The sequence below is a fragment of the Octopus bimaculoides genome, chromosome 20 (genome assembly GCF_046866305.1).
Source record: "Octopus bimaculoides isolate indiv1 chromosome 20, ASM4686630v1, whole genome shotgun sequence".
Lineage (NCBI taxonomy): Eukaryota > Metazoa > Mollusca > Cephalopoda > Octopoda > Octopodidae > Octopus > Octopus bimaculoides.
The window spans coordinates 34,025,322-34,035,321 of record NC_142947.1 but is presented as its reverse complement, the minus strand read 5'-3'; the positions used below and the strand labels follow the sequence as shown (position 1 = coordinate 34,035,321).

The 10,000-nt window shown below is 33.5% G+C and overlaps 1 protein-coding gene across 1 annotated transcript in view; it reads right to left on the bottom strand.

The window, feature by feature from the left end:
- LOC106878222 (protein APCDD1) overlaps window positions 1-10,000 on the bottom strand; it is a 244,552-nt gene that overhangs the window by 203,407 nt on the left and 31,145 nt on the right. The gene's annotated exons all lie outside the window — the stretch shown is intronic.

The window sequence follows — 10,000 nt, the reverse complement described above, 5'->3', positions numbered from 1 at the left end:
AGGGGACTCACAGTGTCGTAGGTGTCTCTAAGTGAGCTTACCAATGTGCTAATGTCAACAAGTCGCGTAAGGTTGAATTATTAAGTGATGTTCTAGAAGCAAAGGCGAAAGCATCATCAGTCTCCTTAAGTGTGATAACTGCCTTTGAGTCCACATTTGCTGATGCAGGTAGAGCATGGACGAACAGATGTGTTTCAATTTCAACTCAGATACTTCCTCTCACTCATCTTCTGTCAATTTACTGTTTGTGTGTATGTGTATGCATGTAAGCGGTTTAGCTATTGGTTCATCTGATTTCTGTGTAAGCGATAAGATATAGTGGTTATTATATATGCGGAGAGAGACAAAAGCAAAGTCACACACATATTAAGGGTAGTGGATTTTCTGTTAGGAGGAATAAAAGTATAGGTAGAGGCAGTAACAGAGTCAGCCATATTGGCATATATAAAAGTAATGCAAATTTAAAATTCAGAATAACTAGATACTTACTTTAAAATGCACAATCTTCCTCCGCAAAGAAGATATCGTGATCATACTAAGATTGTAATCAACCAATTAAGCTATCAGCAGGACGCTGCTCTTATGGGGGAAAGTCACCTTCATGTTGTCCTGTTATATGAGGTCTTCTGTTTGTGTTTTACAAACCTTTATCTTTAGGTCCTTAACCTTCCGTTTCTTCTGCTTCTTTCCACATCCCCGCCATCATCACTTCCATTCATACACAATCTCATGTTACTTGTCGCATGGGACGATATTATGGGAGGCAACGGGAGCAATGTAGAATGAAGCGTCTTGCTCAAGGGAAGAATGCGTCGCTCGTTCCAGGAATTGAACTCAACGTTATGAGAGTCAGTCCAATACTCTAACCATTAGATTTAGTGGTTCGGAAACACACACATACACACACACCCCCCCCCTGTATATATATATATATATATATATATATATATATATATATATATATATATATATATATATATATATATATATATGTGTGTGTGTGTGTGTGTGTGTGTGTGTGTGTGTGTGCGCGTGTGCGTGTGTGTGTGTGTGTGTGAATATATATATATATATACATGTATGTATGTATGCATGTATGTATATATCTGTTGAGTGGAGGCGCAATGGCCCAGTGGTTAGAGCAGAGGACTCGCGGTCATAGGATCGCGGTTTCGATTCCCAGACCGGGCGTTGTGAGTGTTTATTGAGCGAAAACACCTAAAAGTTCCACGAGGCTCCGGCAGGGGATGGTGGCGAACCCTGCTGTACTCTTCCACCACAACTTTCTCTCACTCTTACTTCCTATTTCTGTTGTGCCTGCAATTCAAAGGGTCAGCCTTGTCACACTGTGTCACGCTGAATATCCCCGAGAACTACGTTAAGGGTACACGTGTCTGTGGAGTGCTCAGCCACTTGCACGTTAATTTCACGAGCAGGCTGTTCTGTTGATCGGATCAACTGGAACCCTCGACGTCGTAAGCGACGGAGTGCCAACTAACATATATCTGTTGATTGCGGGTGACTACACTTGAAATATCTCAGTAAAGATTGTAGTGTGTAAGCAGATAACATACAATAGGATAAAAAGAAGAACGATTAACTAGAAAAAGAAAACAATGTAAAAGTTATATTGAAATATTGAAGTAAGGAGGAGGAGGTCAAGTTAAAACGCCTTCCGAAGACATGAAAGAATTTTTTGTTTTATGACATTCCAGCTTTAACCCCCCTCCTACCATATACCAAATTTTTCGAGTTCTTTCGTTGATTTATTTATCGTAGGAAGACGTGCTGCGGACTGCTCAGCACTTTTGATACTGTCTTGTGTAATTCATGAATGATTCAAGCATGTACAAACCGAGGTGGCCATCTTTCTTTCATATTGTCCAACAACAGGAATAGAGGAGTGTATGTGTAGTTGGATAAGAATGTGTGTGTGTGTGTGTGAACAGAAGAGGATGAGTGTATGTGTGAGCGTGTGTGTGTGTGTGTGTGTGTGTGTATGAATTGTAAATGAGTGCAGTGTATGTATTAGGAGCCATCAAAAGAACAAACACGCAATACGTAAATTAATCTATCCACCAGGGTGCTAGTCTCAATTTATGACTGATTTTATAGTAGTTGATCTATGCTGTTGTTTGGAGAGGGAAGAAGGAGATATTTACTTTGAGTAGTAGTTAATAAACCATGAAACGGATCACTAGAGACACGGTCTTTATTTTTCCACACATAGCATCGAAAATATGTGTTTACATTCTTATTTCACATGCAGTGATGCTTTGAAATATTTAAATTCATTTCAGTTGATCACATTTCTGCTGTGATTTGCATTACATATATGTAGTATATTCGGTTAGGAACGTGGCAGAGTACGTTATAAAGCTCGTCCGCCCTCTGAAATACTCAGTACTATCTGCTAGCATTATTATATACTTTCATGTTTATGTTTGGGTATTCGTCGTGTGCGAATATAAAATTGAAGAAATTGGAATCAGCAAGAAGGAGTACGGTTGGACAGATATTCTTTTAATCACTACAGCTGTTTCCCCCTAACGTGGTTCTCCAAAAGTACTGGTATTTGTTTGTTTGCATAACGGGATCCAGTTGTGTTTCCTCAGGTGATATTGAAGTGTTGTCTCCGTTAGTCTAAAATCTTCATGGAGATTCATGTTGTTTGGTGGCAGGGTGTGCTTGTTGGACACACTCTGTCACCAAACAGCATGAATCTACCAACTACTACAAAATTCAAACCAAGATGGACGGATGGGAGTCCAACAAACACACTCTACCACCAAACGACATGAATCTACCAACTGCTACAAAATTCAAACCGCGACGTACTGATGGGATGGCCTTGAAGTCGAAGATTTTAAATTAACGGAGACAACACTTGAATATCACCTGAGGAAACACTACTGGCACTCATTATGCAAACAAACAGTTGCATAATCAAATACTTGTACATTTAGAGAATCAATTTGGCTGGAAACAAGTGTAGTGATTAAAAAATAACTGCCCTACCGTACTCCTTCGTGTTGACTCCAATTTCTTCAATTATATATATATATATATATATATGTATGTATGTATGTGTGTGTGTGTGTGTGTATGTCCGCGCGTGTGTGTGTATGTATGTATGTATGTATGTATGTATGTATACACATGATTACCAACTCGTTAAATAGGCATTGGGCAGTTACTTTTCAAAATAACGGAAATCTGTTGGAGGCAAGCGATTGACAGTCACAGAAAAATATACAAACATTAAGATGACTATTTGTTTACGATTCTTACGATCGTAGACAATTTATTCGTCTCATCTTAATGTTTATAAGTTTTTATGTTACGATCAATTGCATTCACCCGACAGTTTACTGTGATTTTGAAAAGTGCTTGCTCAATCGGCTTTAAATGTTGAAAGGTTTAATCGATGAGTTGACAATCATGAATACTATTGCATTGTTATAAATACTCAGGACTTGTCTGACGATCAATTTAGTGAAATTCTGAGTAATAGTTTGTGAAAGCTTTTCGGGTCCAACAGAATACATTTATTCTAGGTTTGTCATTTGAGTACTATTCTTTTGCACCTAAGTGCTCACAAGTGTGTATATATTTGTAAGTGGATATATGTATGTATGTATATATATATATACATTAATATGTGTGTGTACATATATATGCATATATACATACATACATACATACATACACACACACAGACACACACACACACACACACATATATATATATATATATATATATATACATGCATACAAGAACTACCAAGTGTATGTAAATATGTAGACACATCTATTAGTATACCTATAACTACCTACCTTCTTATATATCTATATGTATGTATATATATATATATATATACACATACATACATACATACATACATACATACATACATACATACATACATACATACATACATATGTCTATATATATATTCTCATATGGATGTATGAAGAAATTTATATAATGCACATATACCCATTTACAAACACACACACATACAGATATATTTATGTTGTATACATATACATCCCCATCTTTTCCCCATCCATCAGTGTGGACCTACACTAAATGTAACCAGCAACAAATTACACACGTACACGCACAAACACGCACTAATGAAACCACATACAAGCGCTCGAACACACATACATTTAAAACGGTGTGATTCCAAATAAATGAACAGAGAATAAAATGAATGCAATCAATTTTCGTACGCGAAGAAGACATTTAGTTTATCAACTCATGGTGAATGTTCTTAAATTGTGATATCTATTGGGATGTGAATCTTCTAAAGAACGTATTCCAAAAACTAGATAAACAACCCAGTATTAGTTTACTGTGGAATAAAATTTGTTTATTGATGTTAGTGCTGACAAAAGTTCATCAGTTTCGCTTCATTGAGTTTCTCGAAACTCATTTAGTTGCTTAATCTTTATATATTGTTCAAGTTTTGCTCTATTCATCAACCTTTAACAACAAACGCTATATTTTTCCTCACGATAAACATTTAGTTAGACTTCAGTTGTCGATTCAGTGACGGAAATTTTTTTTATGCAAACGTATAATAGGGTCATCATGAAAACAAGTATACAGTAGTTATTTTAATAAATCCTCTAATGTATGTGTATAAATATGTATATATGTATACATGTATATATATATATATATATATATATATATATATATATATATATATATATATATATATATATATATATATATATATATATATATATATGTATATATATATATATATATATATATATATATATATATATATATATATATATATATATATATATATATATTAAAGAGGAACTACATATATACATATGTATATGTGTGTATGTATAAATATATGTATATATCTACTAGGTTGAGGAAAAAGTTCGTGTGCCGTGTTAAAATAATGATTTTTTTAAGCAAGAATTTATTCAATAACACCAACAACAACTATTCTTCAAAATAAAGACCATCATTTTTCCACGACGTTCTGCCAACGATCTACAAGCTTTCGGATTTGGTCAAATAACAATCCTTCGGCTTTGAATCGAAAAATTAATAAGTTTGTTTCTCAATCAGAGGGTTCCAGGTTCAAACCAACTGCGTGGCACCTTGGCACGTACATACATACAAACATACATACATACATGCATATATATATATATATACATACATATATATATATATATATATATATATATATATATATATATATATATATATATATATATATATATATATAAAACAGGGCACTCCGTCGGTTACGACGACGAGGGTCTCAGCTGATACGGTCAACAGAACAGCTTGCTCGTGAAAGCACTCCACAGACACGTGTACCCTTAACATAGTTCTCAGGGAGATTCAATGTGACAGAGAGTGTGACAAGGCTGGCCCCTTTGAATTACAGGTACTACTCACTTTTGCCAGCTGAGTGGACTGGAGCAGAGTGAAATAAAGTATCTTGCTCAAGGACATAACGCGTCGCCCGGAATTGAACTCACGACCTTACGATCGTGAGCCGAATGCCCTAACCACTAAGCCATACTTATGTATGTATGTATGTATGTATGTATGTATGTATGTATGCGTGTATGCGTTTTTGAGTTTGTATTTGACAGCTTGGCAACAGGAGCTTGTTTATTTACATACCCACAGTTTAGCGGTTCGGCAAAAAACGGTCGAATAGAATAAGTTTCAGGCTTTAGAAATATAAGTACTGGAGTCGATTTGTTCGACTAAACATTCAAGGCCGTGCCCCAGCCTGGCCGCAATCAAATAAATGAAACAAGTAAAAGAATAAAAGAACATGTGTTTGTATGTGTGTGTGTCTTTGAGTTTGTACCCCATCACTGTTTGACAACCGCTGTTTGTCTGCGTCCTAGTTAGCTACTGGCTTGGCAAAAGAGTCCGATAGAATAAGTATCAGGCTTAAAACTTATGAAATAGGGTCAATTATACCCCTCCAAGTGGTGTCTTAGTATGGTCACAGTCCAATGACTGAAACAAGTACAAGGTAAAAAATAAACATACACCATACATACGCACGTAAAGAAAGTAAAAAAAAAAAAAGATTAACTATCCTTCTCGAGCCATAGACTGATGAGGTGGGGTTGCCGGATTCTGTAGCGTATATGTTCCATCCGGGGACGGAACGCCGGTCCGTCACAAGATTACACAATTTTGAAGGCTGAGTAGACTGGAGCAGCGTGAAATGAAGTGTTCTGCTCAACAACAGAACGCATCTCCTGGTCCAGTAATCGAAACCACAATCTTACGATCATTAATACAACGCCCTAACCACTAAGCTACGAGCCTCCACATATAAACGCGTACATATAATATATACATACATATACATATATATCCGTGACAAACATGATATAAGCGGGTTTATATTATAGCAGGTCGTTAAATGTTATGCGATAGTTTAGTTTTACAAGCAGAAAAACATTTTAAAAGGAAAAAAGAAAGGAAAAGAAGGGAATAGTAGCAAACGAAGAGAAGGAAGAAAAAGACATGGATTAGTAATAGAGAAGAGGTAGATGGAAGCTAAAGGCGGGAAACAGAAGCAGCTATCATTTCGTGTAACTATTTACTCTTCCTGTCATCAGTACGTATATGCATACAGACATACACATATACGTATACAAGTATAGATATGTGCTTCTGCGCCTCATTATGTATGTTGGAAGGCATGCACATATGTAAAAGTATGTGTGCACTTGCGCACGCACGCTTCAATGTTGTATATTCGTTTCAGTATAAACCAATGAATTCATTACTAGGTCATCGCAAACAGACCATTTGATTTAGAAGTTACATAAAACAACTCTCCCTCTCTCAATCTATCTATACGCAGGGATTCATATATATACTACATACAAATGTACATATATATATATATATATATATATATATATATATATATATATATATGTGTGTGTGTGTGTGTGTGTGTGTGTGTGTGTGTGTGTGTGTGTGTAAATGCGAGTGAGTGTATTTATGTGTCTTTTTTTGTGTACATAGTTTCACAGCTAATATATATATGAGATTGTGTGCGTGTGTGGGTCTGTGTTTGCCTTTACACATCTGTAGTAACTCAATGTAGCTCACCACTTAGTTTAACGAAGTGTTAGAAGGATAATAAATAGTGAACGAAGATTACTTGATACCAGATGTCATACAACTTTTAATCCATTCACATGCACGCACAAAATTTCAGACACATATACATTCATACACACATACTCACACATATGCCTCCCCCCATTATATATTATGGCCTTCATACAGTTTCCTTCTACAAATTTTACTCTCAAGGCATTGGACGGCTCGAAGTTTCAGTGGAGTAATAGAAGAATAGAAGATATTTATCCAATCCAAGGTGTTATGAAGTGAGACTGAACCCGAAATCACAGCGATAAAGCGAAGTTGTGAATCACACACGGCTTGCTTGTGCCGTATATATAACATTCATATATATATATACACACATATATATATATATATATATATATATATATATATATATATATATGCATATTATGTATAAGACATTTATATATATACATGCTTGTATAAGCAATATCGAGAATAACCAGCCGAAATTGCAAAGATAATCTGGATCTCGACTGAAGAGAGAAAACTCCGAATGACATGTCCGTGTTTTCTTTGTATCGTCTGTCTGGATGTTTTGTCCCTTCCTTGTATCACCTAAGTGATATATATATATATATATATATATATATATATATATATATATATATATATATGTATGTATATATGTATGTATATATATGTATATATATATATATATATATATATATATATATATATATATATATATATATATATATATATATATATATATATATATATATATATATATATATATATATATATATATATATGTATGTATATATGTATGTATATATATATATATATATATATATATATATATATATATATATATATATATATATATATATATATAAGTCAGTGAAATTGGAGAAAAGCCAACAAAAATTGGCTGTTATGAGATATTCTGTTATGGGCTGTTCTTGGGATATTCAATTGTTTTCAAATTATGTTTCATCAGATGATTACAGTTTTTTTAAGTGATGTAATGTACTCATTCTTCTATTAAAAATGCATAACAAACAGCTGTAATGAGCTAACATTTATCCATCCTCTGTTATTATTCATTTGCTTATAGCACACCATTGGGATTCACGGCACGTCGGACACCCTGGAATATACCAAACAAAGTAGGACCAACACAGCGTGTATTTTGGACTAGCCTCTAGGCGCTATATACTCGTAGGGGTGGTTCTCTCTATGTGCAAAGCCTGAATATCCTACTGGATATTTAATCGACCATAGGTGGTGACCATGGGTTTATCAAACCCTACCTGGTACATATTCTTTTAAGTAACTGATTATATGAAGAATTATTATTATTATTATTGATACATATATACATACATATGTACATATATATATATATATATATATATATATATATATATATATATATATATATATATATATATATATATATATGTGTGTGTGTGTGTGTGTACCAGAGTAAGCACATAAATGTGAAACAAGGTTGAAAAAAATAGTACTCGAATACCGGAGGTAGAGTAATATGCTTTATTAAAAAAGCTGCAAACACATCATAAATACTGTTACAGCCTTTGCAAATATATATATATATATATATATATATATATATATATATATAATATCAACATGTTCCTTTACACCTGTTTCGATATTGCCCAAATGAATCAAATTTTAGTAATTAAAAATTTGGGGGGGACGAAATCTCGTCAGAGAAGTATAGAAGTAAAAAAGACATATCGTTAAGTAACTAACATGTCATTCTTCCAAAACAACTCAACAAACTGAATCTCATTTAATTGCTAATATTGGTATAAACTATTGCTAAGGACTAATAAGTTGTATAATGGTATTAACTGGTAATGCATATATATACACAAGAATACACACATACTCAATCATCATCAACATATATATATATAGGGATATATATATATATGGGATACTTTGGTTATCGCATTTACAGTATATATATATATAGCAATAATTACAGATTTCTCCCTGCGATAGATTAAGTAAACAAAGAGAGAAATTTTCATTAGGTTTCTATTCATATCTACTACGGAATTATTGCTCCGAGAAAATAATAAATATAGAAGATTATTATTAGTTAACTTAAACAATAATTTTTTTGTACTACCTCATTTAAATAGATAAAAGAGTTGCTGTGTCGAAGATGTAATTGTTTATAGTTTTTGTTGCAGTTATACGTAGGAGAAGACTTAGATATTTAGTTATATACGTTTATATACATACATATTTTATTGTTGTATGTTGTGATGACAAGAGACTATCTTGGACGTGAAAGGGTTTCAACTGGTATGTGCTTGAGATGTAAGGAAGTGAATTTCGATGGTTGTGGATAGCACTTACTTGATTGCATCGCCCGTTAAAGTGTTTCTGTTGTTTTTAAATTGTTGTTGATGTATGATTGAATAGTTAACGCTCACGCTCTCATAACACACACATGCTAGCATACAGGTGTAAAAGAAGGTGCAGAAAGTAGCAATGAAATACCAAAATGACCAAAATATGTTATGTGAAACTCAGAGAAACCGCTGTTACAAACTCAGAATAAATGCTCTTCTAAAGTTTTTCAGTTTCAATAAAACATTATATCTAAATGTTTATGTATATCTGTGTGTGAGTATTTGCAACTATGTGTGGGTATATACCGTAAATCTTCGAGTATAATCCGAAAATTTTTCCCAAAATTTCAAGGTCAAAATTTCTAGTGCGTACTATATACGAGGTTAAAAATGAAAAATATTTTCTAAGCAAAATTTTCTAAGTGATAAATATGTAAAAGCAATTTACTTAATATTTATTTTTTACTGACGTTATTAC